We start from the raw sequence: 12,206 nt of genomic DNA on the forward strand, positions 1-12,206 counted from the left end.
CAAAAATCTCTTTATTTTTAGAGCTTATATTCTAGCAGAATTCCATAAAATGCTAAGAGAGACACGAGCGGCAAGACATTCCCAAAGAAATGATATCAGACACTTTCCCAGGAAAGAAAAACATTTTCCATATTAAAGCAGCCCTCCAGGATGCAGCCCAATGGCACCATGCCACATCCAGGCACATCCAGGCGAAGTTTAGAAACCTCAGAGGTAAAGAGCAGCATTTAAAAGTATTCATTTACTTGTGTGTCATTTACAAGAGTCAGGATGCCGTCTGATTTCCCAAGAGAATCTCTGAAGGCAGTAAGGCAGGGGCCACACTGCAAATTCTGAAGGAAAATGCTTTCCAACCCAGAATTTCATACCTAGACAAGTGTGAAAGGAACAAAAAGGTATTTTCAAAGATCAAAGTGTCTAAAACTTGACTTCTCAAACATGCATTAGCAGGCAACTTCAGAGGCTGTGCTCCGGCACACACGAAGTGAAATGAGAACTGGGGAGACATGCGGAGCCCAGAGAGCTAGCCAGCAGGACGGTGACGGGGGAGCGACTGGTGCTGTGAGGTGCACCGGCCGAGGACAGGCGGCTCCGGCGGAGGTGCCTGTGGCCGAGCGGCTGGGGGGGTGATGAGCCAGCTGGCAGTTTTGTCCCCGGTAAGCTAAATGCCCAGGAGTCTGGGGATTATTAGCTTTAATAATAGGTACACAGGAAACAGGAACCTGTGAAGAAAAGAAATGCCCTGAGAGCGAACGGCGTGAGCCAGCGATGAACAACAATTAATCGTCATTAAACTGTAAGCACCACGTTCTACCGACCAAAGGCTGTGAAACTGGGAGGAAGAAGGGAGGGGAGGACAACGTGTGTGTGTGTGTGTGTGTGTGTGTGTGTGTGTGTGTGTGTGTGTGTGTGTGTGAACAGGATGGGAAAGAGCAGCAGAGCCCGTTAGGACACGCACTGGCTCCTGGTGTGTGTGTGTGTGTGTGTGTGTGTGTGTGTGAACAGGATGGGGAAGAGCAGCAGAGCCCGTTAGGACACGCACTGGCTCCTGGTGTGTGTGTGTGTGTGTGTGTGTGTGTGTGTGTGTGTGTGAACAGGATGGGGAAGAGCAGCAGAGCCCGTTAGGACACGCACTGGCTCCTGGTGTGTGTGTGTGTGTGTGTGTGTGTGTGTGTGTGTGTGTGAACAGGATGGGGAAGAGCAGCAGAGCCCGTTAGGACACGCACTGGCTCCTGGTGTGTGTGTGTGTGTGTGTGTGTGTGTGTGTGTGTGAACAGGATGGGGAAGAGCAGCAGAGCCCGTTAGGACACGCACTGGCTCCTGGTGTGTGTGTGTGTGTGTGTGTGTGTGTGTGTGTGTGAACAGGATGGGGAAGAGCAGCAGAGCCCGTTAGGACACGCACTGGCTCCTGGTGTGTGTGTGTGTGTGTGTGTGTGTGTGTGTGTGTGTGTGTGAACAGGATGGGGAAGAGCAGCAGAGCCCGTTAGGACACGCACTGGCTCCTGGTGTGTGTGTGTGTGTGTGTGTGTGTGTGTGTGTGTGTGTGTGAACAGGATGGGGAAGAGCAGCAGAGCCCGTTAGGACACGCACTGGCTCCTGGTGTGTGTGTGTGTGTGTGTGTGTGTGTGTGTGTGTGTGTGTGTGAACAGGATGGGGAAGAGCAGCAGAGCCCGTTAGGACACGCACTGGCTTCTGGTGTGTGTGTGTGTGTGTGTGTGTGTGTGTGTGTGTGTGAACAGGATGGGGAAGAGCAGCAGAGCCCGGTAGGACACGCGCTGGCTCCTGGTGTGTGTGTGTGTGTGTGTGTGTGTGAACAGGATGGGGAAGAGCAGCAGAGCCCGGTAGGACACGCGCTGGCTCCTGCCCAGCGAGGCTTCTGAAGAGCGGAGAGGGGGAGGGAGCCGGTTGGAACGCGGGACGGCGCAGACAGGATGGCCGGCATCTCATGCGCCCCCACCTCGTGGAGGACAGCACACCAGGCCGTTCCCCAACCTGCAAACTGGCGAAGGAGCCGCTCAGGTAGCGCCTTCCCCCCTGGCTGACCGCCATCTGAGCGCTGGCTCCAGGAAGCGGGGCGGCAGGAAAGGGGCTCGGGGAGCAGCGCCCTGAGGACCAGAGGCCGGAGCAGCACTCCTCCTCCCGGCCTGGTCAACGCCCCCCCCAAAGCCACCAGGCAGCCCAGACTGGGGAGCACCTCGCACCCTCAGGAGGCACCAGCAGGAACCCGTGCAAGGCCGGGAGTATCACAAATGGGGGGGAGGCGGGGGAGGGAGGGTAATGGGGGAGGGACAGGAGGAGGCAGGGTGGAGAGACAAAAAAAACAACAACAACCAAGACCACGGCTCTTAAAAATCCAGGTGTCTCTGGAACCACGAGCGGAAGACCAGGACCTGAATCAAAATGTCTAAGATACAATTAAAAGTCCGACGCTATCCCCAAAAACCGGGAAAATCACAACTGGAATGAGAGGGCTATCAAGTGATGCCAACACGCAGAGGGCACACATGTTCGAATTCTCCGACAAGGATTTTAAAGCAGCCATCATGAAAACGCACCAACAAGCAACCACACACCACCTGGAACAAATGGAAGGAGAAGGAAGGGAAACATCCTCTCAGCCAAGAAATGAAACAGGAGTCATAAAAAGGAATCCAAATGAAAGTTATAGAATTGAAAAACACAATACAGAAACAGAAAATTTTTTTTTTAAAGAAACTTGCTGGAAGCACTCAATAGGAGAATGTAGGTAACAGGCTAAAACTGGTGAACTTGAAGAGAGAAAAATACAACTTACCGACCAGGACAACAGAGAAAACACACCGGGGCCTAAGTGGCAGGGCCTCGGGGCCTGCAGCCAGAAACAAACACCCAGAACCGGTGTCCCGGGGGCCCCGGAGAGGAGACAGCGCGGGGGCCGAAAGAACCCTTGAAGAGGGAATGGCTAAATAGTCCCCACATTTAGCAGAGGACATAAACATACAGATCCAAGAAGCTGAATGAATCTTGAGATGATTAACCCCCAAAATTCTCCACCACGACTAAAGAAAAACCCTGTTTGAAACCGGACAGACAGAAACACCTTATTTATGGAGGAATCACGATTCAAGTGACAGATTTCTCAGCAGAAACCGTGGAGGCCAGCGGAAGTGACACGTTTCAAGCGCTGAAAGAAAAGTAACTTCCATGTCCACCAAGCTATCCTTGAGGAATGGAGAGGAAATACCAGCACTGTGAGGATGGAAAACTACAAGAATCCATGGCCAGCAAATCTCTTCTTAAAGTATCTCAATTCTCCTCCCAAACTGACCTATCGTTTAACACGGTTCCTATCACAATCCCAGTAACCAGACACGGCAGACAGAGACGAGGCTGTTCACACATGTACATGGGAAGACCAAGAACCCGGAACAGCGACAGCCATCCTGACAGAGGAGAACAGAGTGGGAGGCGCCGTCCGCCCATGTCAAGGCCCACCGCATTGTGAGCCAAGCCCGCTGCCGGGCTAACTCTTCCGCCTGCTGAGCTCAGCTCTCATGTCACCACCTCCAGGAAGTCCTTTCGAGCCCACACCCAGTCTGATCTGGGGGCCTTCTCGGCATGCTCCCAGCATCCCGAGACTCGTGGGATTGCTAATCACAGCATTTCAATGACCCAGGGCACCTGTCCCCCAGCTTCAAAGCCACTGGACAGGAAAGACGACGACCTTCATCGTTGTTCCCCAGGACCTACCGGGCCCCGAAGGCAGAGCTGACACGCAGTGAGCATCCGGTAAATGAACAAACTAGTCACAGAAGTCTCTTGTTGGCTGTGTGGCATCTTCTGAGTTTAAATGCTGGGTACCCACTGCCGATACTGCTTCATGACGAAACAGAATACAGGGAGAATATGTACCTGCTGTACATATTCATCAAAAACAATATTTCACAGCTACACGCTACTCCTTCTTAGGAATACGGCAAAGTCTGTTTGCGTGTGTGCTCACTGCCGGCTGTTGAAGCTGTTCCATTGGGGGCTCTTCGTACTGCAAGAGGCTATTTCTAATTCCAAAGACGATCGTCACCGCTATAACGCAACATGCAACCAACCCTCCCAAGTTGATGCAACCCTCCCGCTGCCTCCTGGCCCCCCTGCCTCCCTCCTCACCGGGCTGACGGAGCGGGATGCAGTCAGCATTCCCAGGCAAAGGCTGCGGAAAGCGTGACGCTGAGTCACCAGCCCGAGGACTCACACCCACCATGAAAGAAAGCTCAGCCACACCTGGACCGGATCTCTCTGTGCGGGGCGTGCTTTAAGGAGGAGCCCAAAACAAAACTGTGAAGTGGGTCGTTTGCCTTCAGATCCCTCCATGTACAGCTTTGGGGTGTCCCCCTCCCACATCCTAACACGGCCTCACTGGACAGCCATCCCCATCGCCCTACACCAGGAAGGAGGAAGGCCTTGGTGAGCCTAATGTCTCTGTGTGTGTTTGAAAAGGCGGCGGGGGGGGGGGGGGGGAGTGCTTTCTCATATTTAATACTTGACTTTCTTTTTTTTTAAATATATTTTATTGATTTTTCACAGAGAGGAAGAGAGAGGGATAGAGAGTTAGAAACATCGATGAGAGAGAAACATCGATCAGCTGCCTCCTGCACACCTCCCACTGGGGATGTGCCCGCAACCAAGGTACATGCCCTTGACCGGAATCGAACCTGGGACCCTTGAGTCCGCAGGCCGATGCTCTATCCACTGAGCCAAACCGGTTTCGGCAATACTTGACTTTCTTCACAGGACTTATATGTACTGCTTTGGTAGAAGCCCTGAATGAATACCCCCAATTTTCCCTTTTTCCCCAGGATCCTAAAATTGTTCAGTCACCCCTGATTAGTGGATCTGTTAGCAGCAATAACCCTCCTGGGCTTGCCATTTTCGCCAGCAGCAACAAAGAGTAGCGGGTAGCCTTTGACACGGGAGCACAGAGCAATAACCTTTCCAATTAGCTAAATCCCGCTTTTAAAAAGCCATTACCTTGTTGAAACTGGGTTAACCTGGAGAAGAAATGTAATCATTGAAATATTCTAAAAGAATACGGATGCCATTTAAACTCAGAGGGAAAAGGTGGTTTATTTACTAAATGGCATTGGCATAGTAAATGGCTATCAATCAAGAAAAAGGAAAAGGTTAGCCCTATATTTCACCATACAGAAAAGCAATTCCAGATGAATTAAAGATTTCCATATAAAAAATAAGACAGTATCATTCATAATAAGAAAAGTTAAGAGACTATTTCTAGAACTAGGAAGATAGGAAACCCACAATGATATAAAGATAGACAATTTTAGTAATAACAAATGCCTTCTATTTATTATAGAGCAAAAAAATCATAAACTTCTTCAAACTTTATAGACTGATAAAAAAGAATTCTTCCAAAAGAAATAATCATCAAAGTGTTAGTATCCTTGATATATAAAGTACTCCCAAACTGATTTTAAAAAAAAGACAACTCAGCCCTAACCGGTTTGGCTAAGTGGATAGAGCATCGGCCTGTGGACTGAAGGGTCCCAGGTTCGATTCTGGTCAAGGGCATGTACCTTGGTTGTGGGTACATACCCAGTGGGGGGTGTGCAGGAGGCAGCTGATCGATGTTTCTCTCTCATCGATGTTTCTAACTCTCTATCCCTCTCCCTTCCTCTCTGTAAAAAATCAATAAAATATATATTTTTTAAAAGACAACTCGTTGAAAACATTGGCAAATGCCATAAAGAAGAGCTTCACAGAAGGCCAAGGAGAAGCGGCTACAATCAAAGTCAGAAAAGTGCAAACCTGTAGACAACTTTTATGAACTTATTTGAGCCAAACTGAGGACAAATGCCCGGAAGAAACTCCCAAGGAATTAAGCACGTGCTCCGGAGAACGGGTTACAGGAAACCCAGGAGTGGGAGAGGAAGTGGGAGATCATGTGTGAGTCTGTACTTGCTTGAGCATGGAGAACGGTGTGAACAGACAAACCCTACAATGTTGAAACATCAGCTGAGAAGAGGGAGAGTGAAGAAGAGGAGGCCAGGGAAAATAATTTACTTTTCCTTCATAATATGTTAATTGCTATAATTGTTACAATTGAGTTATTTCACTTTTGTAATTTAAAAAAATCAACACAAAATATTGCTTCGTCTAATGTAGTTTAATGTATATTTAATATGTTAAAATAGATAGCCTATATAATAAAGAGGTAATATGCAAATTGACCCTCACACCCTCACACAAGATGGCCGCCCCCATGTGGTCAAAAATAGCTGCCACAAGATATCCGACAGGGGAGGGTAGTTGTGGGCGATCAGGCCACCAGGGGAGGGCAGTTAGGGGCACCTGGGCCATCAAGGGAGGGCAGTTGGGGGTGACGGAGCCAGTAGCGAAGGGCAGTTGGGAGCAATCGGGCCAGCAGAGGAGCAGTTAGGTGTTGATCAGGCTGGCAGGGGAGTGGTTAAGGGGTGATCAGGCTGGCAGGCAGGCAAGCAGTTGGGAGCCAGCAGTCCCAGATTGTGAAGGATGTCCAACAGCCGGTTTAGGCCTGATCCCTAAACCGGCAGTCGGACATCCTTTGAGGGGTCCCAAATTGGAACACCCCCCCCCCAGTGCACAAATTTCATGTACCGGGCCTCTAGTAATAAATAATACTGAATTATAAGCCTGTTGAGTAGAGAACCCTTTTTATGTGAAAGGTGTTCTATCTGCACCTTCAAAGGTTTTAATAAGATTTCAAGTTCAGAGCTCTGTCACCTGTACTTGCGCAACAAAGGGACCCTAGCCCACTGTACACCCAGATCCATTCACATTTCACATGAGCTCCATTAACTTTCCCTTCCCAGAATTCATCTGTCTTTTCTTCCATTTTTTTCTTGAAAGCTGTTGTATTGATTACATGGTGCCTAAAAAGATAAGTCACATGAGCGCAAAGTCTGACAAAGATTTTGAAGAGAATAAATTTACGTTAAAGCAACAACCTCACAGGCAAACCCACCTGGCAGTACAGCGTGACGTCCACACACACTTGTACGTCAAACCCCTTCCTGGGCATTCCCGTGACTCTGTAGTGCCATCGACTTGATCTTAGTTATCTCCTAGGGATTGAACCTAAATACAGTTTAATCTTGTTGGAAAACTGCTTAGAATCGTTGTTTACTTGTTCTACAATGCTATTTTACAGTGCACTGTGAGGAATCTACTGGAGAAAATTAAAAGCACAGACTTGACAGACTTAAATGGATCCAAAATATTTAACTCGATATAGCTCCTCAAAGCACTCACAGTCCCTCACTCACAGTCTCTCACTCACATCTCTGTGTGAGACCCTATTTTAGAGGATCCGAGATGGCGGCAGGTTAGGGAGCAGCTACACTCGCCTCCTCCCAGGACCAACGTGTGGAGAAGTCATCCTGAGACCAGCTGCAGGGAAGCCTGCGAACCAAGGCCTTGCAGAGGACGCCACGCGGAGACTGCGCACTCACGCCCCTGGGTGACCGCTGACCCCGGAGGCAAAGGAAGGCCGTGACCGGGCGTTGACAGCAGAGCACAGGGTCACGTCCGGCAGGCGGACGGGAGCACCTTCCCCTAAGTGAGCTTCAGCGCCTGCGTCCTAAGGCTGCATGACCCCTGGCTACCTCTCTGTGAAACCCGTACGGGCAACAGGACTCTTCAAAATGTCCATGTCAGGAAAGATGAATAAAAAAGGAAAATAAGATAAAAGGGACAATTTTAAAAAGGCCCTATTTTAAATATAAGTCAAATAAAGTACTGACAGAGTACCTTTAATTTTGTTGTGTTGGAGGGGCTGGTGGAAATTTTGCCGACTCTAAGATGCTGTCTAATTTGCTGGCAAGTGTATGATGAAGGCAAAGGGCAAAGTATTTAGGCTTAGACAACCCTTGGTTCGTTCCCTCACTCAAACGTTTATTAATTTTTTGTCCATGCTAAGTTAATTTAGTTCCATGAGCCTCATGTTCTTCATCTACAAAATGGAGAAAATGTCACCTAATCCGTGTGGCTCTGGGGGGGATTAGCAGCAAACAACATGTCAAGCACATAGCAGGCACACGACAAATTACAGCAATTAATACTGTGTGCTAGCAGAACTTCGGATTTATACCAAGGCTATTAAAAATTCCAAAAAGAGCAAGATCTACATAAAACAAGGATAAATTAAACTGGCTGAGTACTGCTATCTCCTAGGGGGGGAAGTATATGTTTTTACTTAAGTTATTGCAGAAAGCTCCTTGCTCCACACAGCCTTCCCTCTGTGCCTCCGGGCTTTATATGGAAAGCGGTCACTGGAGACTTGGGAAGGTGGGGGAAGCCCCGTGGCGAGGGGCAGTGGGACCCAGAGAAGGACAGCGTTCTCTGCCTCATCCCGGAGCAGATGCTGGAGCGACGAAAGCCAATGGGGCGGACACACACATCTCCGAGAAAACCTTGCTCTCCTAACCTAGGAAGGGCCATCAAGGCAGGAAACTTCTAGATAGCCGCTCTACTCTAGCCAAACCCCACAGGATAGACAACCACATCCCTATTAGCAAGGGACAAGTGGGAACTGCCCCCCTGCCCAGCTGGATCGGGGTGCCGCTCCCTCATCCCACTGGGCTGGCGATATCAGAGCAGAAAAGGGACTTCCATCTCCACCCAGTAACAAGCTCCGCCCTCCCCACGCCCCGTGGGGCACCTGTGAGTGGGAACCTCTGCTTTAGGCACAGATACTTCCCTTCACCAATGAGGGTCAGCCAGGAACAGCGGCCTACCAGCTCGCTGTGGAGCAGAGACACATGGTCGGGGGGGGGGGGGGTGCAGACCCAGCCCCCGGAGCGCCCGCGCACATAGGAGTGTGCCCAGTTCTGGGTGACCAACTTTGAAAAGAACTTGGAAAAATGACTCTTTTCTTGTCGAAGGGGAGGTGTCTTCTTGTTCTCGGATGGAGTAAGGAGTCTCCCCTCTTCTCAGAACACCTACTCCTGGAATTATATCCTGAAGGCACCCACTCATTCAACAGACACGTATTATCTTAAAGCCCAGGGCACAAACACGAGTGAGAGAGAAAAGGGGAGGAGGGCGCAGAGAGAGAAAAGGGGAGGAGGACACACAGAGAGAGAGAAGGGGAGGAGGGCGCAGAGAGAAAAGGGGAGGAGGACGCAGAGAGAGAGAAGGGGAGGAGGACACACAGAGAGAGAGAAGGGGAGGAGGGCGCAGAGAGAGAAAAGGGGAGGAGGACACACAGAGAGAGAGAAGGGGAGGAGGACACAGAGAGAAAAGGGGAGGAGGACGCAGAGAGAGAGAAGGGGAGGAGGACACACAGAGAGAGAGAAGGGGAGGAGGACACAGAGAGAAAAGGGGAGGAGGACGCAGAGAGAGAGAAGGGGAGGAGGACACACAGAGAGAGAGAAGGGGAGGAGGGCGCAGAGAGAGAAAAGGGGAGGAGGACACACAGAGAGAGAGAAGGGGAGGAGGACACAGAGAGAAAAGGGGAGGAGGACGCAGAGAGAGAGAAGGGGAGGAGGACACACAGAGAGAGAGAAGGGGAGGAGGACACAGAGAGAAAAGGGGAGGAGGACGCAGAGAGAGAAAAGGGGAGGACACACAGAGAGAGAGAAGGGGAGGAGGACACAGAGAGAAAAGGGGAGGAGGACGCAGAGAGAGAGAAGGGGAGGAGGACACACAGAGAGAGAGAAGGGGAGGAGGACACACAGAGAGAGAGAAGGGGAGGAGGACGCAGAGAGAGAGAAGGGGAGGAGGACACAGAGAGAAAAGGGGAGGAGGACACACAGAGAGAGAGAAGGGGAGGAGGACACAGAGAGAGAGAGAAGGGGAGGAGGACACACAGAGAGAGAGAAGGGGAGGAGGACACAGAGAGAAAAGGGGAGGAGGACGCAGAGAGAGAGAAGGGGAGGAGGACACACAGAGAGAGAGAAGGGGAGGAGGACACAGAGAGAGAAGGGGAGGAGGACACAGAGAGAGAAGGGGAGGAGGACACAGAGAGAGAGAGAAGGGGAGGAGGACACAGAGAGAGAGAGAAGGGGAGGAGGACACAGAGAGAGAAGGGGAGGAGGGCGCAGAGAGAGAAAAGGGGAGGAGGACACAGAGAGAGAAGGGGAGGAGGGCGCAGAGAGAGAAGGGGAGGAGGACACAGAGAGAGAGAGAAGGGGAGGAGGACACACAGAGAGAGAGAGAAGGGGAGGAGGACACAGAGAGAGAAGGGGAGGAGGGCGCAGAGAGAGAAGGGGAGGAGGGCGCAGAGAGAGAAGGGGAGGAGGACACAGAGAGAAAAGGGGAGGAGGACACAGAGAGAGAGAAGGGGAGTAGGGCGCAGAGAGAAAAGGGGAGGAGGGCGCAGAGAAACCAGTTTGCGGACAGAAACAGCGGAGTGACAGGAAGGCCACGTGGGGCTGGGGGTGTCTGGGAGACGTCCAGGCGGCGGAGGGTGAAGGCTGGGGGAGCCCTCTGCGGAGAGGCCCCCAGGAAGGGAGCGCAGAGCCGGGGCCTGGGCCCAGGAGGGATCCATCACGTCTGACTCAGACGTGAGAGCAGAACTGGACTGTCCCTTCCGGGAGACAGCAGTGCGGGCAGATCCCGGAGGGGCGCCACCACGGCGGTCTGCGGGAGAGTGGGCGCGGGGGGCGCGCTGGGCAACGGCACCTCAACCTTTGTGCCTCTTGTCAGCTCCCATGCTTATTGCCAAAACAGCGGTAATGATTCCTAAGGGCGCTCGCCCAAGCCAGCTTGGCTCATGTCAATCCAGGTTCTAATCGCAGCCACAGACTCTTATCAAAACCGAAACGTGCTCATGTTACCTCCTTCCCGTCATCCCGCCAGTGGGTGCCGGCTGCTCTGCGGCATGAAGACACCTCTCCTGCAATGGGCTTTCTGGCCCTGCGAGCTCGGGCTCTTCCCTCCAGAACCATCTATAACGTGGCCCACGGCTCTCTCTGCTCCCGCCTCCCTGGCCTTCTCTAAGCACCTCGAGTCCCCCCCCCCCCCCCCCCCCCCGCCACGGGCCTCCGCACCAGCCCTTCCCTCTCCCTGCTCTCCCCCCTCTTTTCACCTGGTCAACTTCAGATCTCAACGTCGCAACCTAAGCCGCCCGTGCTTCCTCAGGGAGCGTTTCTCGACCTCCGGCAGCGAAGACAACAAGACGGCCCTGCCCTTCAAGGCGCCCGCCAGTGACAACTGTGGCTGTGACTGCGTGTCTGCCTCCCCTGAGCGCAGGCGGCCGAGATGCGGGCCGTGGCTCACACCGCGCCCAGGGCCTGCCCAGCACACAGGGCGCTCCTGCAGCGCTGGTTCGGGACGGGTGACCGGAACCCAAAAGCGAGGTTCACGAGCACAAGGGGCCCCTGTTCGAAGTCAGAAGCCCCGGCGCCACCTCTGGTTTATGCCTCGACGTTCATCAGCCACATGAGCAGCACTGCTCTGCTCTGCCAGAGGGAAGGCCGCGCGTGAGGACAACCGTGCGCTTTTGTTATTAAACCTCTTCCGTTAACTGTATTCTGCAGTCAAGTCTCCACCTCATACTGGCAGGCTGTGTTCCGCTTAGCTTTAATTGAACTTGAAATTATCTATTTGCATCTTTTATGGAACTTCCAATGGTGATGTCACTGGCCTGATGACAATAAATTTATATGAAGAATCTAAAAATGAAAGCTACTGTTTGCTGACCACAGATTTACTATCTTCGAGGTCACTCAGAGTTGAATTTCACAAATTCCGCTTCCCCTTGGCAAGCACCGATGGAGAAAGTAGCACAGACCAAACCTCGTCGCGGCTGGTGTCCCGCCTGCTTCTCCAGCTGCGGGAGACGTAGCGGAACTTGGTATTCAGCTGGCACTCTGGGCCTGGTCACTGACGTCCTCTCCCTCGTTAATGAGCAGTTAGTGACAAAATCAGAGCACATCATCTGTGCAGTTAATTACAAGCTGGAAAATACTCAGGGTATACACGTTTTATTAGCATTTGCTGACATCTGTCAGCTATGTTAGTTAATTACTCCTGATCTGGGTCCCAGCCTTCAACTATTTCAAGTTCTAACATATTTGACATAAACGGTTTTCAAGCCACCATTATCTGGGTTGAGTATTTTTGCCTTATTCCTGTTCTAAAGAAGTCACAAACAAGTACTGTTAGCTTTCATAGTGACACAGTTCATTCTGCAGCTAATAAAATAAGCCGATCCTGGGGCGGGGGCGGGGGGG

General features: G+C 51.6%; 1 protein-coding gene across 1 annotated transcript in view; it reads right to left on the reverse strand.

Annotated features, from left to right (window-relative positions):
- SDK1 (sidekick cell adhesion molecule 1) overlaps positions 1–12,206 on the reverse strand; it is a 591,771-nt gene that overhangs the window by 463,006 nt on the left and 116,559 nt on the right. The window lies entirely within an intron of this gene.

Source organism: Cnephaeus nilssonii, assembly GCF_951640355.1.
Source record: "Cnephaeus nilssonii genome assembly, chromosome: 5".
NCBI classification, from domain to species: domain Eukaryota; kingdom Metazoa; phylum Chordata; class Mammalia; order Chiroptera; family Vespertilionidae; genus Cnephaeus; species Cnephaeus nilssonii.